This window comes from Coregonus clupeaformis, chromosome 25, assembly GCF_020615455.1.
Source record: "Coregonus clupeaformis isolate EN_2021a chromosome 25, ASM2061545v1, whole genome shotgun sequence".
Taxonomy (NCBI): Eukaryota; Metazoa; Chordata; class Actinopteri; order Salmoniformes; family Salmonidae; genus Coregonus; species Coregonus clupeaformis.
In genome coordinates this window covers 9,479,538-9,503,570 of record NC_059216.1, presented here as the reverse complement: position 1 = coordinate 9,503,570, position 24,033 = coordinate 9,479,538, and the positions used below count along the sequence as shown (strand labels likewise).

At 43.5% G+C, this 24,033-nt stretch overlaps 1 long non-coding RNA gene across 2 annotated transcripts in view; it reads right to left on the bottom strand.

Moving 5' to 3' along the window:
- Positions 1 to 79: 79 nt before the first annotated feature.
- The window catches only part of LOC121539255, a 36,935-nt gene continuing 12,981 nt past the window's right edge, over positions 80 to 24,033 (bottom strand). For both annotated transcript variants that reach the window (XR_005995335.1, XR_005995334.1), the window contains one exon: positions 80 to 864. This is a non-coding gene — a long non-coding RNA (uncharacterized LOC121539255). The remainder of the gene's footprint in view (positions 865 to 24,033) is intronic.

Here is a 24,033-nt window from a genome sequence, read left to right as displayed (position 1 = left end):
GGGTTTGCCCAACATTGCCCCACACTCCTACTGCTCACAGCTAAAAGCCTATGCATTTAGTACATTCTGCAATCAAATATATAGGTTGTTAAGTTTAATGAGACCATAAATGGTCTGTTCTCTTCGAAATTAGCAGGGTTAATACAATGGGCTCTCCTACTGTTCTGACTCCTCATTTGGAGGTACCGGAAAGTGAAAATTAAATACTCAAGTGGAATACGCAGACCTAGGGGAGCACTCATTCTACAAAGGCACAATCGAGCAATTGACACTAGTAAAAATCAGTTACAGGTTTCATTCATTTAGATTTTTCTAACTGTATCACGCTTTTTAAGAAAGCTTGTACAAATACATTTTTATAAAGCCTAGACAAACATCAAAAGACTTGTATAATATGGTTATTTCTCTAGATTCTTATGATTATACACTACACAGTTTTACAAGACTCAGTGATTCGTACAGTCATTGTGTGTTTGTTGGTGTGGGAGAGTCTGTCTGGAAATCCATATTGCTGCCCTTCTGGTGACATGACTGCAGGTCTGGTTGTTAACACCATGTAACCATATAAATATACACATTTGTATATTTGTCACACCAAACAAATGTGTAAATACTCTATGATGAACACATAGTGGTCGCTTTGTCCAGATGGCTAAAACTGGTGGTGTTTGCATCTCCAAGCAGCTCTGACAGGATAGAGTCAGAGAGACGGGGGGTGCTGTCTGGCAGGATCTCTGTATAAGAGTTGTCCCTGGGCAATGTGTCACCTGTCCTCACACCCAGACTGTGTCCCCAGCTCTGAGATATCGCACACTCCTCCATCAGATTCCTCAGCTGCTCCTTCAGTAGTATTGGTGTGTCACACTGGAAAGAGAGAGGGCGAGAGAGAGAGCGATAGACAGAGACAGTGACAAAGACAGAGCGACAAACTACTGTAAAGGAAACAAGAAACACTGAGGATGTCTAACAACACTTCCCAGCAGTATTCCTACTGCACCTATTTTTCAGTGGGCTCATGACTTGGTTCCAATAAGCTCTAATGAAAATGCTCTACCAGTGATAGCAGTGGTATTCCAAGATGATAAATGAACCTGACACGGATTTCCCCTGTGCTTGGTTGGACTGCATCCCACAAAATGGTTGGACAATCCAGCTAAAAACTCTTCCAGTTGGACGGGAGGTTGTTTTTCTACAGATAAGTCAGACTTCGCAGAGCCTTTTGGGAATGCAGGGAGTTCAAGGAAATCCAATCCTCAGAAATGGGACTGGGTTATATGGACGACAGAATTCAAACGTCAATATTTGTTACTGTGAATGATATTGCAGACCAAATTATTTGGCAACTTCTGTAGTATAGATGCAGTAAAGAGGTCAATTGAGCGCAGACCGTGGGGGATAGAAGGAGGACGCCAGATTGGCACACATAGAACAAATCTGTATATTTGTCAAATCCGTTATGATTGATGTATTGTAGCAGGCCCACAATGTGGTTACTAAAGTCTGATTTGGATATATTTGGCTGTTTTCACTGCATAACATTTAGAAGTTGTTCCTTTTCAGGTTAAGAAGAAGTGAATGCTAAACGCTAACTTCCGTTCATATAAGCTGGTAGAAGAGCTAGCATACAGATATTGGTGGTGGTAGTCAAACACGTTTTTCAATTCAGTTGATTGGTGATGATGACATGAACATATATTGGGGTTGACATCCATACAAGCATTATACTCCGATTTTTACCTGAACATAGTGTGAAATACACATACAAACAATAGTCTAAATGTGACTGATTTCAGAAAATTAGGCTTAAGTCTCACGTCACTACTTCACAGGAGAGGCATTTGAACATAAACTATTTTTAATCAAAATGCGTTTTTTTGGTAGAAATGCCTTCTGAAACATGTGCACTTTCATGTGCCTTAATAACAAACTTGTATGCCATCTGTAAATACAAATAAAATTGTTAAATTATGAGCCTAGTTGGTTTAACCAAGGAAAAAGACAGGAACCTTCCTGCTAGCCATGATTGGCTGAGATAATGGATGGGCTGGAAATGCAGAGAGATGAGTTCGGATTGGTCTGCCATGTAGCACACTTCTGTCTATAACATGAGCTGGTCAGTATGTGTAGGTCATTCTTTTTTGAAAGATATCACGTAGTAGAACTGCAAAAGTGTTGCTCTTCACTTTCTGGAGGACCGAGTTTTGAAATCAGTGGAATGCCCGGTGGAATTAGAGTATGATAGCTAAGGAGATGGAGAAAATTCTGGCGTTTGAATGCAAATATGCAGAGGGAGATGAAAAGAGAACACACAGAAGGCTGTTGTATAAAACACCTGTCTCTGGATTACATCTTCAAACTAAGGGCAACCATGGCATCCGTGACAGAGAGGGAGAAGCATCCATCCATGTGTACGGGTAAGATAGTCTAGCTAGCAGCATTTTCAGATATTATAAGTTTCTAATGTTGTCAAAAAGTCATTTTCATTTAAAGTTAAAGCGTACTGTTAACTAGCTAGCTAACGTTACCTGGCTGGCTCGCTAGCTAACGTTACATGTATGATCTGTGTAGTAATATTATTCATATCACAGAGTAATTTGCATTGCTAGTTATAGCGTAATGTTAGCTAGCTAGCTAACATTGAACCTGGTTGGTTAGCTACCTGCAGATTGGGCTCCCGAGTGGCGCAACAGTCTAAGGCACTGCATCCCAGTGCTTGATGCGTCACTACAGACCCCCTGGTTCAATTCCAGGCTGTATCACAACCGGCTGTGATTGGGAGTCCCATAGGGCGGCGCACAATTGGCCCAGCGTTGTCCGGGTTTGGCCGGTGTAGGCCGTCGTTGTAAATAAGAATTTGTTCTTAACTGACTTGCCTAGTTAAATACATTTTAAATACATTTTAAAAAATCATGCAGGGAAGTAACGTTATGAGTTGGGATTATGGTTAATTGTTTAGCTACATGTCTAAATAAAATACTAAACTATGCAAGTAACCATTTCACTACACCTTCTGTATCCTGTGCATGTGACAAATAGACTTTGATTTTATTGTATGTGTTCTTTTCTGTAATTGGCTCGCCATTAACTTGTAAATAATGATCTTGTTGTGAGTTTATTTTCCTGTAATAATGAAGACAAATGAGCTAAAGTGAAGACGTTTTCAACTACAGGATATGGTCATTATTTGAACTGGCTAGCCTGCTAACTTAACATTGCTAGCTAGCTAACAAGCTAGAAATTAACCAAAACATTGTTTAGAAAGTTGCTTTTAGTTGCCTGGTTTGCTAGATTGACATATACTAAATTCATTTTTAAACGGGTGGGTTTATTGGTGTTAAAATACACTAGTTGTGCTATTTTGGACCACGAGGCTGCTGATGTAATGCAGCCTGTAGTTTTTCTGTTTATACTTTTTCATAACGACAACAACAAGTTTGAAGTTGGACGACAATAGAATGTTCATGATGTCACTGCGACAACTGTCGATAGATGTAGTATAAACCAGCCTTTAGTCTTGAAATCTTGGGTTGTTTAGTACATGGCCTCATGTGAATCCTTAAAGAGATGGGTGGGGCTAAGGCTTAAGAGGGTGTGAACGATGCTGAATGGGTGTACACAAAGAAGAGCTCTCCAGTAGGTTTACCAAAACATTCAAGGATCATTTTCTCAAAAGTGAGGTTACAAGTTTATCAACTTTCAAAGCAGAATTGCTTTCCCATTGTTCCTCAACTGTAGTGTATGATATACCATTTTCTAGCTCTGAGTCTCTACTTTTAACCAATGTATAAAACGGCATTTCAAATTTTGCTACATAAGACCGAATCGAGCCAATGTAGGGATATTGTAGGCATATTTTGCTGGGGGGCAATGAGGAGATTCGAGATCTTTCCCCCATGCGTTTCCATGGCATTTTCATTGTTTTGGTCGAGTTCCATTGACCTCTTTACCGCATCTATTAAGGCTCTTGTTCTTAAGTTAAACATTTATATAGGACTAGTTTTCAAAGCTAAAATACTACATTAATGAGTATTCAAAGAACCTTTCACCATAAGAGAACATTTAGCGAACTTTTTTTTAAATGATGGACTCATTGGTCAATTGGTCAGTCTCTCATTATCCCAATGTTCTCCTTTATCAGTTGACAGAATCCTTCCCTGACCTCCAATCGGTTCTTCCTAATGCTAGTTGTTTAAAGTAGAGAGCAAGTCAAAAGTGCATGCATACAGTTGTGTTTAGGGTTGCAAAGGGAGGGTATATTACTGGAAAATTTCGAAGTTTACCACTAAACTACCAGAATTTTGGTATCTTTCAAGGATTTTATGTAATCTATCACAAGACATCTAGTGGCCCTTTTGGGTACTTCAGATTATCACAGGTGTCTGTAATATTCTCTGGCCCTCTGAGTTGCAGAGTTAATTGAAAATAATGCCATTGTTGATTAGATGCTTTTTTCATTAACTTAGGCTATTTTCTCTTGAATTATATGGTCTATCTACTAGAAACTCATGAACGATATGGACACAGATATAATAAATTAATACTATATCTGATTTTTGTAAAAAGTTATTCAAGTATAAATTACCAAAATTACAATAGATTGCCATATATTTTCTGTTAATTACCAAAAGTACTGAAGATTCCAGTAACTTTGATAAATTACCAGTAGCTTTGCAACCCTAGTTGTGTTCATCAACCCCTACTTACAGCAGGATGACTGAAGAATAATCTGCATTCCTTTGTCTCGTTTAACTCCCAAAGCCTAATCGCTCATCAATGTCCCTTCTCTCACCAGCCCCTCACTACATACCGAGTAGCTGCTAGATGTCTCTCCCCCGGCTTACCTGTCGATGTTCAAAGGCCTCTAAAATGTAATGAATCCCTTTAGACCATTACAGGGTGGGCGGTGTTACTCATTTACGAACCCTGCAATTACCCACACAGCATATTGTATTTTCCCCGCTGACAGGGCCAGAGGTGTAGGCTCCACAGATACATTCCTTCCCTACCTCATGCATTCAGCACTCTATGCTTCGCTCATCTGTCATGGAGGGCCCTGCTCTGCCCCTTGCCTGTGGACTTGACCTTCACCCCTCCATGGCCAAGGGGCCTTAAATAAACCCCTGCCTTGAGGGGAGAGGATGCATGAGGCATGGCCCTTGGCTTAGGACCTCTTGGTGGTGTACTGAATATATATGCTGATAACACTTACCACTGAGATAAAATTAGACACACTTAACCTTTCTCTCAACCTGACTGCAATATAGTTCATTGACTGGTATGTTTTGGTCACACACTAAAAGATGAGGGCCATGAGGGCACGATGGTGACTAGACTGTAAATACATGTGCTGGACTGTAAATGAGCCATTACTGCAACTTCAAACCACTGTCATTAAAACACAATGCCATCGGTCAATTACAGGCATGTCAGCGTTTGAGTGCTCATGAATGAAGCAATAAATCATCACCCCATGGTCTGCCTGTAGTAACGGACACCTCTGGCTCTAGGCTAAGCAATACAATTCGTGTTGGACATGGGAAGCACACATGAGCTTCCCCTATGGAGAGAGAGTAGCTTTAATGGCTATGACAAAGTGCTCTGATCCCACAGAGCAGCTGACCCTAAATGTCCCCTTGCCAGAGAGGACCGGGGTGTTGCTGGGTGACTGATGTATGTTCCCTTGTCTGTCTCTGCCCAGTCTGTCTCTGCCCAGTCTGCTCTTCACAGCGCCCACTCGTTAAGACCTGCACTGCAGCCAGGGCTTCTGGGATGCCGTCCAGTAGCCTAGATACATTCCAGCAACCAGAGAAAGTGCTGCATTGACAGGAAAGTAAAGGAAACCTATCCAAATGAAATAAAAAGTGACTTGTTTTAATGAGGTGGCATGTTTTAGGACTGCACTCTCCCACAGGGTTATCAGAGAGCCAGGAGTGAGGAAGTCTGGCCTGGTTCCATTTGGGAAAAGGACAGCCTAAGAAACGCATGTCTTTGTCCGTTTATGACCAGCTCCGTGTCAGTCAGGAAGTGTGCGGCTGTGGACCCGTTGTGGTCAGCTTCCTCACAGTGATACAACCTCCTCACACTGAAATATAGGGCAGAGGTGCCAGATTCATACAGTAGATCTATTTTCTGACTGAAGCTGCCTATGGCACAATGAACAACAAAGCGTGAATTACAGCACTCTGCTCAAATTGTAAGAAACACTATGGAAAGCAAATTGCACAGTTTTGAAAAATGGTAATAGAGCATGTGCTATAAAAAGATAAACTATGAGAAGCACAAATACTTCTGTATAAATATTATATTGATTCTTGAGAGAATCGGCTATATTCTAGAGAAGGAACAACTTGGATGTCTGAAGAAGGAGAAAGATAGATCCATCCCAGAAGGCCATATGTCTGGAAGTTGTTACAGCAACCTAATGAGGCTGGGCCAGACAGACAGACATCTCTCCATGCTCCCTACGCTGCCTGGCTGCTCCACATGCACACGAGACAGACCCATATGGTTCATTTCAGACAGTCAAATATTCTAAACCTTTCAGAATTCATATAATAACAGCATTTCTCTGCTCACTAATGACAAGCCACTTGTTTAGTGAGATTATGATGGAGACACTTTAACCTGACTCAGATCAGTTTGTAGAAGTTTTACACTTACACAAAATCACCATAAACACTGTAGCCAAGTTATCGTTATTCATTGTGTATTTATTATTACTTTTATTTTTACGTGTTATTTATTTTCTATAATTATTTGCTTTAATTTTCTTTACTTAACACTTCTTTTCTTTTACTTTTTTCTTTAGAAAACTGCATTGTTGGTTAAGGGCTTGTAAGTAAACATTTCACTCTAATGTCTACACCTGTTGTATTTGGCGCATGTGGCAAATAACATTTGATTTGATTTTAATTTCTCTATTTTCTTTCTCTCTACATTGTTGGGAGGAGCCTTAAGTAAGCATTTTACTGTTATTCTACACCTGTTGTTTACGAAGCATGTGACAAATACTAATTTATTTTATTTTATTTAGAGCTGCAGTAGACTGTATTTTGGCTGTGAATACAAGGGTGAGTAAGCCTTATTCACTTTCTGGCAGGATAATCTTTATGGAAATATGTTTGATTTCTGCTAGATGGTAGTGTGCTCCATTAAATCTTTCATTCGATGTCTCACCCAGTGGCAGGCAGTGGCCACCTGACCAGAGCCCAAAACAAACCCAATCCGAGTCAGACAAAATCAGAGAGATTCAGAGAGAATCCTCCCCTTCCCCAGGGTGTGTAGCAGTGCAGTGCGCAGCAGCTTCCTGAGGCTTTATCAAAGCCCTCAGACCTGCCCCCGTCTGTCTGTCACATTCCTGTACTCTCCTCTCCTCTCCTCCCCAGACACAGATAAACAGGCCTTTCTGGACAGCTTGACCGCTCTTGTGTGGAAAACTGCTATGAAACCACCGGGTTGGCAGAACAAAGAGCCCATACTACACCACCTGAATACTGAGCATAAAAGGTTTCTGACAGCAGAGCCAGCCTACCGTCCACTACGACTAGACTGAGCGGCATGTGTCAGAGCCTCTAGTAGCACCCTTCCCTTCCCTCATATCTTCACATTCCACATACGACAGCCCACTAAGGATTTGACGTCAGGCAACGTCTTTTGGATGACTTTCTTTGATCCTCCGTCTTTTTTTGGTATTTTTTTTCTGGTCCGGACCAAATCTGAACCAATCATAGATGTCCAAAGATCTCCGGTCCTTCATTTAGCCCAAACATAGATGTATATATAGACATCTATGTTTCACAAGTTAGGACAGCACAGCACAGTAAATAAAAGTAGAGTATGATACAGTATAGTAAGGTACAGTACAATACAGTAGAGCACAGAGGAGTACAGTAAAGAAAAGTAAAGTATAGTGTCCTGTTCTCTACTTTACTCTATTGTACTCTACTGAACTAAACTGTACTGTACTCTATTGAATTAACCTATGCTGTACTCTACTGTACTCTACTGAATTAAACTTTACTGTACTGTCCTGTAAGGTACTGTACCGAATTAAACTATACTGTACTGTACTTAACTGTAATGAATTAAACTCTAATGTACTGTACTGTACCGTACTGTACTCTACTGAATAGAACTAATGTCCTGTACCGTACAGTATTGTACTGTACTCTTGTGCTCTACTGTGCTCTACTCTACTGTACTAAACTATGCCGTACTGTACTGTGATGTTCAAACTTGTGAAACATAGCCTAGACGTCTGTGATTTGTTCAGATTTGGATCTGGTCCGCACCGACCAAATTTGTACTTGTTTGGGGGCGGAGCTTGCTTTGCAAGTGTTTGTTTTTTAACATTTACATTTTGGTCATTCAGCAGACGCTCTTATCCAGAGTGACTTACAGTCAGTGCTTTCAACTAAGGTAGATAAACAACAACATATCACAGTCATAGCAAGAAGAAAAAAAGATGTAACCGTTACTCATAATGTTATTGTAGTTGAAGTGGTCTGTTGGTTAGTTCTGTTAGTTGGACTACTTTGAACATCACCACTGCCAGTTTTAAAGCCTTTGAAGAAGCTAACATAAGTGAATGTGATAGATGGGAGCAATAATGCATATTTTGTTGCAATCTTCAGTTGGCTCCTCTTTCCTATTAAGAGGCTTGAAAAATTATGATTGCGAATTAATGCTTATTGGTCATGAAATCAATAACCAAAAAATACGTATTTTCAATGTCTGTAAATGACATTTTTTCAATGTCCGGAAATGACGTATTTTTTATGTCGTGAAAATACACATTTTCAAAGTCCTGAAAATACTTATTTTTGAAATCCGTATAAGACGTCTTTTCAACATCCAGAAAATATGTTTTCTAACCTTTCATTCAGCACCTGAAATGCACGTGATGACAACGTCTTTTCAACGTCATTTTTCTTACTGTGTGGCTTATTTTCTAATCAGCACATCCTGTACTAGTTTGTCAGCAACTACTGTGTGAAAAAATTATCTATTACAACAATACTTCACAGAGCTCTAACAACAAGTGTGTGTGAAAACATGGCCTTTGGATTGTTATTTATAAAATCGGAGACAATGGCTAATGAGATGATTAATGATGTATTAGTGTTAAAATAAGGAGTGCCCTGTTGGATCCATCCTGTCTTACTGTAAATTCTGAGATTGTGCTTCCTCATACTGTTGATATTGAGGCAGAGCCAGAAGAGGGTGCGGAAGAACTCTGCAGCGGATGGTAATAACACCAATTTTAGATTAACCTGTTGCAGACTAAGCTAAAGAGTAGAGTTATCAGGTCTTTACAAGAAGCCTTTTTATGTTTTTTTGTAACTGGGAAACACAGGGGGATCATCACACAATGGAACAAATAGATGGTCATAACAAATAAATCAGACAACAATGTCTAGTTCATGTACACTCCCCTCCATATACTCCAGCATTTTGGATTTGAGATCAAATCGTTCATATGAGGCGACAGTACAGAATGTCACCTTTCATTTGAGGGTGTGTTCATTCATGATTATCCATAATGAATGTAAAAGTGTTCAGAAACAGCTGGTCACATAACCGGATATCTCGGGTCCGTTCAATGTACATGTGTAAATCTCGTACTGGACACAGGGCATGTAACCTCTGTTGCTCTTCAGAAGCAAAAGGAGGAGGCGAAAAGGGAATAGCTCAAAAGCTAAGGACCTGTAGGACATAGCCATGACTTTTGGGGCGAAGACCACATTTGGACGCAACGTCACCTTAGAGTCGCCCGGGGTGAACTGAGTACAGGAAGGGTGCACGGATAACGCGTGGAGGTCCCCAACATGTTTAGCCAAGGCCAAAGCCATGAGCAGGAAGGTTTTGTAGGAGAGGATACAGTGTATTCGGAAAGTATTCAGACCCCTTCACTTTTTCCACATTTTGTTACATTACAGCCTTATTCTAAAATGGATTAAATAAATAAAAATATCTTCAATCTACACACAATACCCCATAATGACAAAGCAAAAAAAGGTTTTTATGAATTTTTGCAATACCTTATTAACATAAGTATTCAGACCCTTTGCTATGAGACTCGAAATTGAGCTCAGGTGCATCCGGTTTCCATTGATCGTCCTTGAAATGTTTCTAAAACTTGATTGGAGTCCACCTGTTGTAATTTAAATTGATTGGACATGATTTGGAAAGGCACACACCTGTCTATATAAGGTCCCACAGTTGACAGTGCTTGTCAGAGCAATAACCAAGCCATGAGGTTGAATGAATTGTCCGTAGAGCTCCGAGACAGGATTGTATCGGGGCACAGATCTGGGGAAGGGTACCAAAAATGTTCTGCAGCATTGAAGGTCCCCAAGAACACACTGGCCTCCATCATTCTTAAATGGAAGAAGTTTGGAACCACCAAGACTCTTCCTCGAGCTGGCCGCCCAGCCAAACTGAGCAATTGGGGGAGAAGGGCCTTGGTCAGCGAGGTGACCAAGAACCTGATGGTCACTCTGATAGAGCTCCAGAGTTCCTCTGTGGAGATGGGAGAACCTTCCAGAAGGACAACCATCTCTGCAGCACTCCACCAATCAGGCCTTTATGGTAGATTGGCCAGACGGAAGCCACTCCTCAGTAAAAGGCACATGACACCCCGCTTGGATATTGCCAAAAGGCACCTAAAGACTCAGACCATGAGGAACAAGATTCTCTGGTCTGATGAAACCAAGATTGAGCTCTTTATCCTGAATGCCAAGCGTCACATCTGGAGGAAACCTGGCACTATCCCTATGGTGAAGCACGGTGGTGGCAGCATCATGCTGTGGGGATGTTATTCAGCGGCAGGGACTGGGAGACTAGTCAGGATCGAGGGAAAGATGAACGGAGCAAAGTACAGAGAGATCCTTGATGAAAACCTGCTCCAGAGCACTCAGGACCTCAGACTGGGGTGAAGGTTCACCTTCCAACAGGACAACGACCCTAAGCACACAGCCAAGACAATGCAGGAGTGGCTTCGGGACAAGTCTCTGAATGTCCTTGAGTGGCCCAGCCAGAGCCCAGACTTGAACCTGATCTAACATCTCTGGAGAGACCTGAAAATAGCTGTGCAGCGACGCTCCCCATCCAACCTGAACGAGCTTGAGAGGATCTGCAGAGAAGAATGGAAGAAACTCCCCAAATACAGGTGTGCCAAGCTTGTAGCGTCATACCAAAGAAGACTCAAGGCTGTAATCGCTGCCAAAGGTGCTTCAACAAAGTACTGAGTAAAGGGTCTGAATACTTATGTAAATGTGATATATTAGGGCATTTTTTCTTCACATTTGCAAAAATGTCTAAAAACCTGTTTTTGCTTCGTCATTATGGAGTATTGTGTGTAGATTGATGTGGGGGGAACAATTTGATCAATTTTAGAATAAGGCTGTAATGTAACAAAATGTGGAAAGGTCAAAGGGTCTGAATACTTTCCGAATGCACTGTATGTACAGTGGGGAGAATAAGTATTTGATACACTGCCGATTTTGCAGGTTTTCCTACTTACAAAGCATGTAGAGGTCTGTAATTTTATATAGGTACACTTCAACTGTGAGAGACGGAATCTAAAACAAAAATCCAGAAAATCACATTGTATGATTTTTAAGTAATTAATTTGCATTTTATTGCATGACATAAGAATTTGATCACCTACCAACCAGTAAGAATTCCGGCTCTCACAGATCTGTTAGTTTTTCTTTAAGAAGCCCTCCTGTTCTCCACTAATTACCTGTATTAACTGCACCTGTTTGAACTTGTTACCTGTATAAAAGACACCTGTCCACACACTCAATCAAACAGACTCCAACCTCTCCACAATGGCCAAGACCAGAGAGCTGTGTAAGGACATCAGGGATAAAATTGTAGACCTGCACAAGGCTGGGATGGGCTACAGGACAATAGGCAAGCAGCTTGGTGAGAAGGCAACAACTGTTGGCGCAATTATTAGAAAATGGAAGAAGTTCAAGATGACGGTCAATCACCCTCGGTCTGGGGCTCCATGCAAGATCTCACCTCGTGGGGCATCAATGATCATGAGGAAGGTGAGGGATCAGCCCAGAACTACATGGCAGGACCTGGTCAATGACCTGAAGAGAGCTGGGACCACAGTCTCAAAGAAAACCATTTGTAACACACTACGTCGTCATGGATTAAAATCCTGCAGCGCACGCAAGGTCCCCCTGCTCAAGCCAGCGCATGTCCAGGCCCGTCTGAAGTTTGCCAATGACCATCTGGATGATCCAGAGGAGGAATAGGAGAAGGTCATGTGGTCTGATGAGACAAAAATAGAGCTTTTTGGTCTAAACTCCACTCGCCGTGTTTGGAGGAAGAAGAAGGATGAGTACAACCCCAAGAACACCATCCCAACTGTGACGCATGGAGGTGGAAACATCATTCTTTGGGGATGCTTTTCTGCAAAGGGGACAGGATGACTGCACCGTATTGAGGGGAGGATGGATGGGGCCATGTATCGCGAGATCTTGGGCAACAACCTCCTTCCCTCAGTAAGATCATTGAAGATGGGTCGTGGCTGGGTTTTCCAGCATGACAACGACCCGAAACACACAGCCAGGGCAACTAAGGAGTGGCTCCGTAAGAAGCATCTCAAGGTCCTGGAGTGGCCTAGCCAGTCTCCAGACCTGAACCCAATAGAAAATCTTTGGAGGGAGCTGAAAGTCCGTATTGCCCAGCGACAGCCCCCGAAACCTGAAGGATCTGGAGAAGGTCTGTATGGAGGAGTGGGCCAAAATCCCTGCTGCAGTGTGTGCAAACCTGGTCAAGACCTACAGGAAACGTATGATCTCTGTAATTGCAAACAAAGGTTTCTGTACCAAATATTAAGTTCTGCTTTTCTGATGTATCAAATACTTATGTCATGCAATAAAATGCAAATGAATTACTTAAAAATCATACAATGTGATTTTCTGGATTTTTGTTTTAGATTCCGTCTCTCACAGTTAAAGTGTACCTATGATAAAAATTACAGACCTTTACATGCTTTGTAAGTAGGAAAACATGCAAAATCGGCAGTGTATCAAATTGTCACGCCCTGGCTCTGGGGACACTGTTATGTTGGTCCAGGGTGTGTAGATTTCTGTGTTGTAGGTCTAGTTGTTTCTTTTCTATGTTGCCAGTGTGGTTCTCAATCAGAGGCAACGAGTGTCAGCTGTGGCTGGTTGTCTCTGATTGGGAACCACATTTAAACAGGCTGTTTTCCCACAATAGTTGTGGGATCTTGTTCTAGTTGGTTTGTGTTAGACCGTTGACTGGCACGTTATCGTTTTGTTGTTTTGATCGTGTATCACCTATAATAAATATGTTCGCATTCAACGCTGCGCCTTGGTCCTCCTCTCTTACCGACGATCGTGACAGAAGATCCCACCAAGACTGGACCAAGCAGCAAGTCCAGGAGCCATTGCCTGGGAGATCTCTAGCGGATCTCCTTCGCCTCCTCGACTGGGTCAAGCCATGTGAGGAAGAGAGGGGCTTGACGTGGAAGCAGAAGGGCGAAAGGCTTGCAAAAAGTATGGAGACCTGGTCCACGGGTAGGAGTGAAGCCCATAAAATTTTTAAGGGGGGGCTAACGCCGTGGACGACGGGCCAGCAGGAGACCGCGACAGAGTGGCCCAGCGGGTTGGCAGAGGAGGCCGCCAGGTTACGGGGGCCACTGGTCGAAGTGGGGATGGAAGGTGTAGAGGCACGGCGAAGGGTACTGGGGTGTGTTACCAGTCCGGTCCGGCCCGTTCCAGATCCCTGCGTAGGGCCAGTGGTGTGTGTCCCCAGTACGGTCCGGCCTGTTCCTGCTCCCCGCACCAGGCCAATGGTGCGAGTCTCCAGCCCGGTCCGGCCCGCTCCTGTTCCCCACACCAAGCCAGTGGTGCGCATCGCCAGCCCGGTCCGGCCCGCTCCTGCTCCCCACACCAAGCCAGTGGTGTGCGTCGTCAGCCCGGCACGGCCCGTGCCTGTTCCCCACACCAAGCCAGTGGTGCGCATCGCCAGCCCGGTCAGGCCCGCTCCTGCCCCCCACACCAAGCCAGTGGTGTGCGTCGTCAGCCCGGCACGGCCCGTGCCTGTTCCCCACACCAAGCCAGTGGTGTGCGTCGTCAACCCGGCACGGCCCGTGCCTGTTCCCCACACCAAGCCAGTGGTGCGCATCGCCAGCCCGGTCCGGCCCGCTCCTGCTCCCCACACCAAGCCAGTGGTGTGCGTCGTCAGTCCGGCACGTCCCGTGCCTGTTCCACCGGTGCCTGGTCCGGCACCGGTCAGATGATTCATGCCGGAGCTAGAGCAATCCGCTCCACCAATGTGCAGTCCAGCTCCGGCCAGCGGGGCCAGACCGGACCAGGGGTACTTTGGGGGGTTGGAGAGGGAGCGGGGCTCAGGCCCGGAGCCGGATCCACCGCCTAGGCGGAGTGCCCACCCGGTCCCTCCCCTGTGGTATTTGGTTGGCGCGGTCGGAGTCCGCGCCTTTAGGGGGGGGTACTGTCACGCCCTGGCTCTGGGGACACTGTTATGTTGAGCCAGGGTGTGTAGATTTCTGTGTTGTAGGTCTAGTTGTTTCTTTTCTATGTTGCCAGTGTGGTTCTCAATCAGAGGCAACGAGTGTCAGCTGTGGCTGGTTGTCTCTGATTGGGAACCACATTTAAACAGGCTGTTTTCCCACAATAGTTGTGGGATCTTGTTCTAGTTGGTTTGTGTTAGACCGTTGACTGTCACGTTATCGTTTTGTTGTTTTGATCTTGTATCACCTATAATAAATATGTTCGCATTCAACGCTGCGCCTTGGTCCTCCTCTCTTACCGACGATCGTGACACAAATACTTGTTCTCCCCACTGTATATGACAGTTAAAAATAACACACACAAAAAATAAACTACAAAGTTGGCTAAGAGCTGGAAACAGGGCGACCGTGTCTGTCGGCGCCATCTTGTTGATTCCATCGTTGTCTCGATCGCTTTCTTAGCTATCTTACTCATTGCACTAACAAATTGAAGAATAACTCATTGTTTGTGATTAGGAAACTTATGAGAACAAGTACAAACTTCAGCACACAACCTCCAGGGGTTGAGCACGCTCTACCACTATGGGACAGTTTAGTTGGCGCAACGCAAGACAGTCTCGTTTTCCAATTGTTTGTTTTAGTAGTGTGATTCCTTCCTGTTCACACCGAGGTGAAGAGCGGAATAATTTAAGGAATGAAGCCGAGCCTCACGCTTCTCTCCTGTGGAAGGCAGGCTTCAAGCGAGGCATGGATTTCATTGGCCTTGTCAGGCGATTGTAGATCCTCAACCGAAGTCGCGAGAGTGCGACTCCCCATACTATGTTGCACAGAAGTTGACTGACTAAAAGGGAGCCTATAATCCAAAACCCAACTAAAACAAACCCCAAATGCATCCAAACAAGTTTTTACATTTACATTTTAGTCATTTAGCAGACGCTGTTATCCAGAGCGACTTACAGTTAGTGAGTGCATACATTTTTAGAGTCACAAGCTTGATGAAGTCATTGTGTGCTAGGAATATGGGACCAAATGCTAAACTATTGACTACTTCAATACACTAATGAATTCTTCAAATGGGGGGACTAGATAAATAAAGTAATTTCGAAACGGTAAAACAGATACAGTGGGGAAAAAAAGTATTTAGTCAGCCACCAATTGTGCAAGTTATCCCACTTAAAAAGATGAGAGAGGCCTGTAATTTTCATCATAGGTACACGTCAACTATGACAGACAAAATGAGATTTTTTTTCCCAGAAAATCACATTGTAGGATTTTTGATGAATTTATTTGCAAATTATGGTGGAAAATAAGTATTTGATCACCTACAAACAAGCAAGATTTCTGGCTATCACAGACCTGTAACTTCTTCTTTAAGAGGCTCCTCTGTCCTCCACTCGTTACCTTTATTAATGGCACCTGTTTGAACTTGTTATCAGTATAAAAGACACCTGTCCACAACCTCAAACAGTCACACTCCAAACTCCACTATGGCCAAGACCAAAGAGCTGTCAAAGGACACCAGAAACAAAATTGTAGACCTGCACCAGGCTGGGAAGACTGAATCTGCAATAGGTAAGCAGCTTGGTTTGAAGAAATCAACTGTGGGAGCAATTATTAGGAAATGGAAGACATACAAGACCACTGATAATCTCCCTCGATCTGGGGCTCCATGCAAGATCTCACCCCGTGGGGTCAAAATGATCACAAGAACGGTGAGCAAAAATCCCAGAACCACACGGGGGGGCCTAGTGAATGACCTGCAGAGAGCTGGGACCAAAGTAACAAAGCCTACCATCAGTAACACACTACGCCGCCAGGGACTCAAATCCTGCAGTGCCAGACGTGTCTCCCTGCTTAAGCCAGTACATGTCCAGGCCCGTCTGAAGTGTGCTAGAGTGCAAGTAAACTGCCGCTCCCATCAATCCTATTAGCCAATCTTCAATCATTGGAGAACAAATTGCATGACCTAAGATTACGGTTATCCTACCAACGGGACATTAAAAACTGTAATATATTATGTTTCACCGAGTCGTGGCTGAACGACGACATGGATAACATACAGCTAGCGGGCTATACGCTACATCGGCAGGATAGAACGGCTGACTCCGGTAAGACAAGGGGTGGCGGTCTGTGTATATTTGTAAACAACAGCTGGTGCACAAAATCAAATACTAAGGAAGTCTCGAGGTTTTGCTCGCCTGAGGTAGAGTATCTTATGATAAGCTGTAGACCACACTATTTACCAAGAGAGTTTTCATCTATATTTTTCATAGCTGTCTATTTACCACCACAAACCAATGCTGGCATTAAGATTGCACTGAATGAGCTGTATAAGGCCATAAATCAACAGGAAAACGCTCATCCAGATGCAGCGCTCCTAGTGGCCGGGGACTTTAATGCAGGGAAACTTAAATCTGTTCTACCTAATTTCTAATAGCATGTTAAATGTGCAACCAGAGGAAAAAGAACTCTAGACCACCTTTACTCCACACACAGAGACGCATACAAAGCTCTCCCTCGCCCTCCATTTGGCAAACCTGACCATAACTCTATCCTCCTGATTCCTGCTTATAAGCAAAAACTAAAGCAGGAAGCACCAGTGACTCGGTTAATAAAAAAGTGGTCAGATTACACAGATGCTAAGCTACAGGACTGTTTTGCTAGCACAGACTGGAACATGTTCCGGGATTCTTCAGATAGCATTGAGGAATACACCACATCAGTCACTGGCTTCATCAATAGGTGCATCGATGATGTCGTCCCCACAGTGACCGTACGTACATACCCCAACCAGAAGCCATGGATTACAGGAAACATCCGCACTGAGCTAAAGGGTAGAGCTGCCGCTTTCAAGGAGCGGGACTCTAACCCGGATGCTTATAAGAAATCCCGCTATGCCCTCCGACGAACCATCAAACAGGCAAAGAGTCAATACAGGACTAAGATTGAATCGTACTACACTGGCTCTGACGCTCGTCGGATGTGGCAGGGCTTGAAAACTATTACAGACTACAAAGGGAAGCACAGCCGCGAGCTGCCCAGTGACACAAGACTTCCAGACGAGCTAAACCACTTCTATGCTCGCTTCGAGGCAAGCAACACTGAAGCTTGCATGAGAGCACCAGCTGTTCCGGATGACTATGTGATCACGCTCTCCATAGCCGATGTGAGTAAGACTTTTAAGCAGGTCAACATTCACAAGGCCGCAGGGCCAGACGGATTACCAGGACGTGTACTCCGAGCATGTGCTGACCAACTGGCAAGTGTCTTCACTGACATTTTCAACATGTCCCTGACTGAGTCTGTAATACCAACATGTTTCAAGCAGACCACCATAGTCCCTGTGCCCAAGGACTCTAAGATAACCTGCCTAAATGACTACCGACCCGTAGCACTGACGTCTGTAGCCATGAAGTGCTTTGAAAGGCTGGTCATGGCTCACATCAACAGCATTATCCCAGAAACCCTAGACCCACTCCAATTTGCATACCGCCCCAACAGATCCACAGATGATGCAATCTCTATTGCACTCCACACTGCCCTTTCCCACCTGGACAAGAGGAACACCTACGTGAGAATGCTATTCATTGACTACAGCTCAGCATTCAACACCATAGTGCCCTCAAAGCTCATCACTAAGCTAAGGATCCTGGGACTAAACACCTCCCTCTGCAACTGGATCCTGGACTTCCTGACGGGCGGCCCCCAAGTGGTAAGGGTAGGTAACAACACATCTGCCACACTGATCCTCAACACGGGGGCCCCTCAGGGGTGCGTGCTCAATCCCCTCCTGTACTCCCTGTTCACCCATGACTGCATGGCCAGGCACGACTCCAACACCATCATTAAGTTTGCCGACGACACAACAGTGGTAGGCCTGATCACGACAACGATGAGACAGCCTATAGGAAGGAGGTCAGAGACCTGGCCGTGTGGTGCCAGGACAACAACCTCTCCCTCAACGTGACCAAGACAAAGGAGATGATTGTGGACTACAGGAAAAAAAAAAGAGGACTGAGCACGCCCCCATTCTCACCGACGGGGCTGTAGTGGAACAGGTTGAGAGCTTCAAGTTCCTTGGTGTCCACATCACCAACGAACTATCATGGTCCAAACACACCAAGACAGTCGTGAAGAGGGCACGACAAAGCCTATTCCCCCTCAGGAGACTGAAAAGATTTGGCATGGGTCCTCAGATCCTCAAAAATTATACAGCTGCACCATCGAGAGCATCCTGACTGGTTGCATCACCGCCTGGTATGGCAACTGCTTGGCCTCCGACCGCAAGGCACTACAGAGGGTAGTGCGTACGGCCCAGTACATCACTGGGGCCAAGCTTCCTGCCATCCAGGACCTCTATACCAGGCGGTGTCAGAGGAAAGCCCTCAAAATTGTCAAAGACTCCAGCCACCCTAGTCATAGACTGTTCTCTCTGCTACCGCACGGCAAGCGGTACCGGAGTGCCAAGTCTAGGTCCAAAAGACTTCTCAACAGCTTCTACCCCCAAGCCATAAGACTCATGGCTACCCAGACTATTTGCACTGCCCCCCCACCCCATCCTTTTACGCTGCTGCTACTCTGTTAATTATTTATGCATAGTCACTTTATCTCTGCCCACATGTACATATTACTTCAACTACCTCAACTAGCCGGTGCCCCCGCACATTGACTCTGCACCGGTACCCCCCTGTATATATAGCCTCCCTACTGTTATTTTATTTTACTTCTGCTCTTTTTTTCTCAACACTTTTTGTTGTTGTTGTTTTATTTTTAATTTTTTTGTTTAAAATAAATGCACTGTTGGTTAAGGGCTGTAAGTAAGCATTTCACTGTAATGTCTGCACCTGTTGTATTCGGTGCATGTGGCCAATAACATTTGATTTGATTTGATTTGATTTGATTTGACTAAATACTTTTTTCCCCCACTGTATGTAGGGAAATATCCTCAAATAAAGGCTGACAGTCCGGTCGCCTTATATGAAACATTCTATCTCAAACCTAAAATGCTGCAGTATAGAGCCAAATAAAAAATTGTAGCTTCACTTTCCAAATACATAAGAAGGGGAGTATATATCAACATGATACAGAGGCATTCCAGCAAGATGGGGAACAAGAGGTGGGAGAAACATCACTGACAGATATGGATTTTGGATGAGAGAAGAGTGGAGGGTCAAGAGAATTTGGAACAGGGAAGCTTCATTAAAGCTAGCCTCAGATCTGATTCCAGAAATATTCAGGGAAGAAAATATTAAGAACCCCTTCCTAATATTGAGTTTGGGTGGTGGATCATTTTTGATACACACAGGAAATTGTTGAGCATGAAAAACCCAGCAGCGTTGCAGTTCTTGACACAAACTGGTGGGCCTGGCACCTACTACTATACCCCGTTCATAGGCACTTAAATATTTTGTCTTGCCCATTCACCCTCTGAATGGCACACATACACAATCCATGTCTCAATTGTCTCAAGGCTTAGAAATCCTTCTTTAACCTGTCTCCTCCCCTTCATCTACACTGATTGAAGTGGATTTGACAAGTGACATCAATAAGGGATCATAGCTTTCACCTGGATTCACCTGGTCAGTATGTCATGGAAAGAGCAGGCGTTCATAATGTTTTGTACACTCAGTGTAGCACTACAGTGGGGAAAAACGGGTGAATGTGTGTTTCCATGATCCATACAGATCGGACTGAATCACCAGAACTCACTGTAGCCTAAACCACAATGAAATCAATCAAATGTGACGGGCCACAGGAGGTCATTGGTCATTAATCTGTGACTTACATCAACAGTTCAGTTCACCAAACCTTTTAAAATGTTCCTCCTCTCTAAAGAAGTGGTGAATTCCAGAGACTCAGACTAAACAACATCTGAGCATACCTCTCTTCCTCTACAAAGCCTTTGGAGAGAAATCCCTACTGCTATTTGGATTTGTTGATGTGAAAGGGAGATATTTTCCAGTTCATTGCAGCATAGGCAGAATTATTTATTTTATTTTATTCCAGTATTAAGATAATCCCTAGTCCCCCAGATTAAGCTTGTGTCAACTCCCTTACAGGCTTGTTCCTGGCATATTAACCTACAGGGCAATAACAATTGACACGTTCGTTGAAGGACTGGTCGACCCAAGGCGCAGCGTGATATGCATACATGTTTATTTGAACCGAATAAACAACAAACTAAACGAAACGTGAAGTCCAAGGTACACAAACAACATACCTCACACGGAACAAGATCTCAATAGTGCCAATAGGCTGCCTAAGTATGGTCCCCAATCAGAGACAACGAGCGACAGCTGCCTCTGATTGGGAACCACACCGGCCCACATAGAAATACCCATACTAGATAGAAAACATAGAACTACACAACATAGAATATACACACCCTGACTCAACATATAAGCGTCCCCTGAGTCAGGGCGTGACAACTATGCAGAATGGACGGCAAAATAATAGTCCAGTACCAAAAAGGCTGTAACCAGGCTGCAGGAACATCACGCAGTCAGAAGGAACAACAATCATGAAGCAGTCAGCTGAGTTTGGGCCAAGCAAACTCACCAAGTCAATGATGTGAACCTAGAGTCTCCCTATACACTTGCTTCTATTTCTGACCAATACTATCAAACCCTAGAACCCTACTCTTACAACACCTAAATGAGTGGGTTCTGATTAGAGTATAGGGCTAAATTTAAAGAGGTAGCACACATAAATGTAGTCTGGCAACAGAGTCATGTCGTTGTTTAGGTGGTGGTTTTCATAATGAGGGTATCCTCCAGACGATTTGGTCTTAATTAGCTAACAAAAAATACAATTTGTTTCTGACTAATGAGGCTAACAACAGATTTTGCGCCTCATAATAGAGTCAATTTCCCTTGAAGTTAGAGTGTGGTTAATGTAACTGTTTTGCGTAATAGTGGCTACTGATACTTTAATTAAACGTGCATAAGTTGAGTTGTGGTTCACCATGGCAAAGTCTACAACCAGTTGGTAAAGTGGTAGGCCAAAATGGGATCCAGGCATATTTCATAGACTCTGAAAGCGACACCTATTGTGTAAAAATCCATACTACCAGATGGGGATGAGGCAGGTACCCCAGAAAGCCATTGTTTGGGGTTGTAAAGAGCCACACCTTTGAACAATAATATAATGACATGGCAAAATCACTGAATCCACAGCTGATGCTCTCTTTTGATAAAAACTAAATTAAAGTCACAAATGTCCGTGGATGGAGAAAACAAATCCATCACCCTTTGTCCTAGGTAAATTCCTTTGTTAACGCATTTTTTTCCCTTAGAAACCAGAGCTTTTGCAATGTGCAGCAGTTGTATGGTTGAAACTCTACACAGAGTCCCAGAAAGAAACCATGCTCAATTGTTTCCAGGGGACATTGGGGAAATAGAATTTGAGGGAACCATTGCAGTGAGCCATGAAACACTAAAAAGGAACTTTGGCCACAGACAATCAATGAAATTAACGAGTTCCCAAATGAAGAGTAAAATGTTTTCAGGATTCTAAAATAAGACAGTTAAATACCTTCAAAGTGATATAGCATTCAGAAATAAAGTCATTGTTTACATTGTCTTTGGAGTTAATTCTAGGCAGAGTACAACAACAAAAAAAGGCTCTTTTCAATTTCCGTACAGACATTATGCATTGTGTCAGTGTGTGTGTGTGCGTGTGTGTGCCTGAGCATGCAATTTCCACTGTGGAGTCTACGTCCACTTTGAGTGAACGTATCAATGACTGTATATGCATGTGTGTGGTATGTGTGTGTATGTACAGTACCAGTCAAAGGTTTTTGACACACCTACTCATTCCAGGGTTTTTCTTTATTTTTACTATTTTTTACATTGTATAATAATAGTGAAGACATCAAAACTTTGAAATAACACATATGGAATCATGTAGTAACCAAAAAAGTGTTAAACAAGTACCCACCCTTCAAAGTACCCACCCTTTGCCTTGATGACAGCTTTGCACACTCTTGGCATTCTCTCAACCAGCTTCATGAGGTAGTCACCTGGAATGCATTTCAATTAACAGGTGTGCCTTGTTAAAAGTTAATTTGTGGAATTTCTTTTCTTCTTAATGCGTTTGAGCCTATCAGTTATGTTGTGACAAGGTAGGGGGGGTATACAGAAGATAGCCCTATTTGGTAAAAGACCAAGTCCATATTATGGCAAGAACAGCTCAAATAAGCAAAGAGAAACGACAGTCCATCATTACTTTAAGACATGAAGGTCAGTCAATTCGGAAAATGTCAAGAACTTTAAAAGTATCATCAAGTGCAGTCGCAAAAACCATCAAGCGCTATGATGAAACTGGCTATCCTGAGGACCGCCACAGGAAAGGAAGACCCAGAGTCACCTCTGCTGCAGAGGATAAGTTCATTAGAGTTACCAGCCTCAGATTGCACCCCAAATAAATGCTTCACAGAGTTCAAGAAACAGACACATCTCAACATCAACTGTTCAGAGGAGACTGTGTGAATCAGGCCTTCATGGTCGAATTGCTGCAAAGAAACCACAACTAAAGGACACCATTAAGAAAAAGAGACTTGCTTGGGCCAAGAAACACGAGCAATGGACATAAAACCAGTGGAAATCTGTCCTTTGGTCTGGTGAGTCTTAATTTGAGATTTTTGGTTCCAACCGCCGTGTCTTTGTGAGACGCAGAGTAGGCGAACGGATGATCTCCTCATGTGTGGTTCCCACCATGAAGCATGGAGGAGGTGGTGTAATGGTGTGGGGGTGCTTTGCTGGTGACACGGTCAGAGATTTATTTAGAATTCAAGGCACACTTAACCAGCATGGCTACCACAGCATTCTGCAGTGATATGCCATCCCATCTGGTTTGTGCTTAGTGGGACTATCATTTGTTTTTCAACAGGACAATGACCCAAAACACACCTCCAGGCTGTGTAAGGGCTATTTCACCAAGAAGGAGCGTGATGGAGTGCTGCATCAGATGACCTGTCCTCCACAATCACCCGACCTCAACCCAATTGAGATGGTTTGGTATGAGTTGGACCGCAGAGTGAAGGAAAAGCAGCCAACAAGTGCTCATCATTTGTGGGAACTCCTTCAAGACTGTTGGAAAAGCTTTCCTCATGAAGCTGGTTGAGAGAATGCCAAGAGTGTGCAAAGCTGTCATCAAGGCAAAGGGTAGCTACTTTGAAGAATCTAAAATCTAAAATATGTTTTGATTTGTTTAACACTTTCTTGGTTACTACATGATTCCATATGTATTATTTCATATTTTTGATGTCTTTACTATTATTCTACAATGTAGAAAATAGTAAAAAATAAAGAAAAACCCTTGAAAGAGTAGTTGTGTCCAAAATGTTGACTGGTATTGTATGTGTATGTATGGGGAGAACAAGTATTTGATACACTGCCGATTTTGCAGGTTTTCCTACTTACAAAGCATGTAGAGGACTGTAATTTTTATCATAGGTACACTTCAACTGTGAGAGACGGAATCTAAAACAAAAATCCAGAAAATCACATTGTATG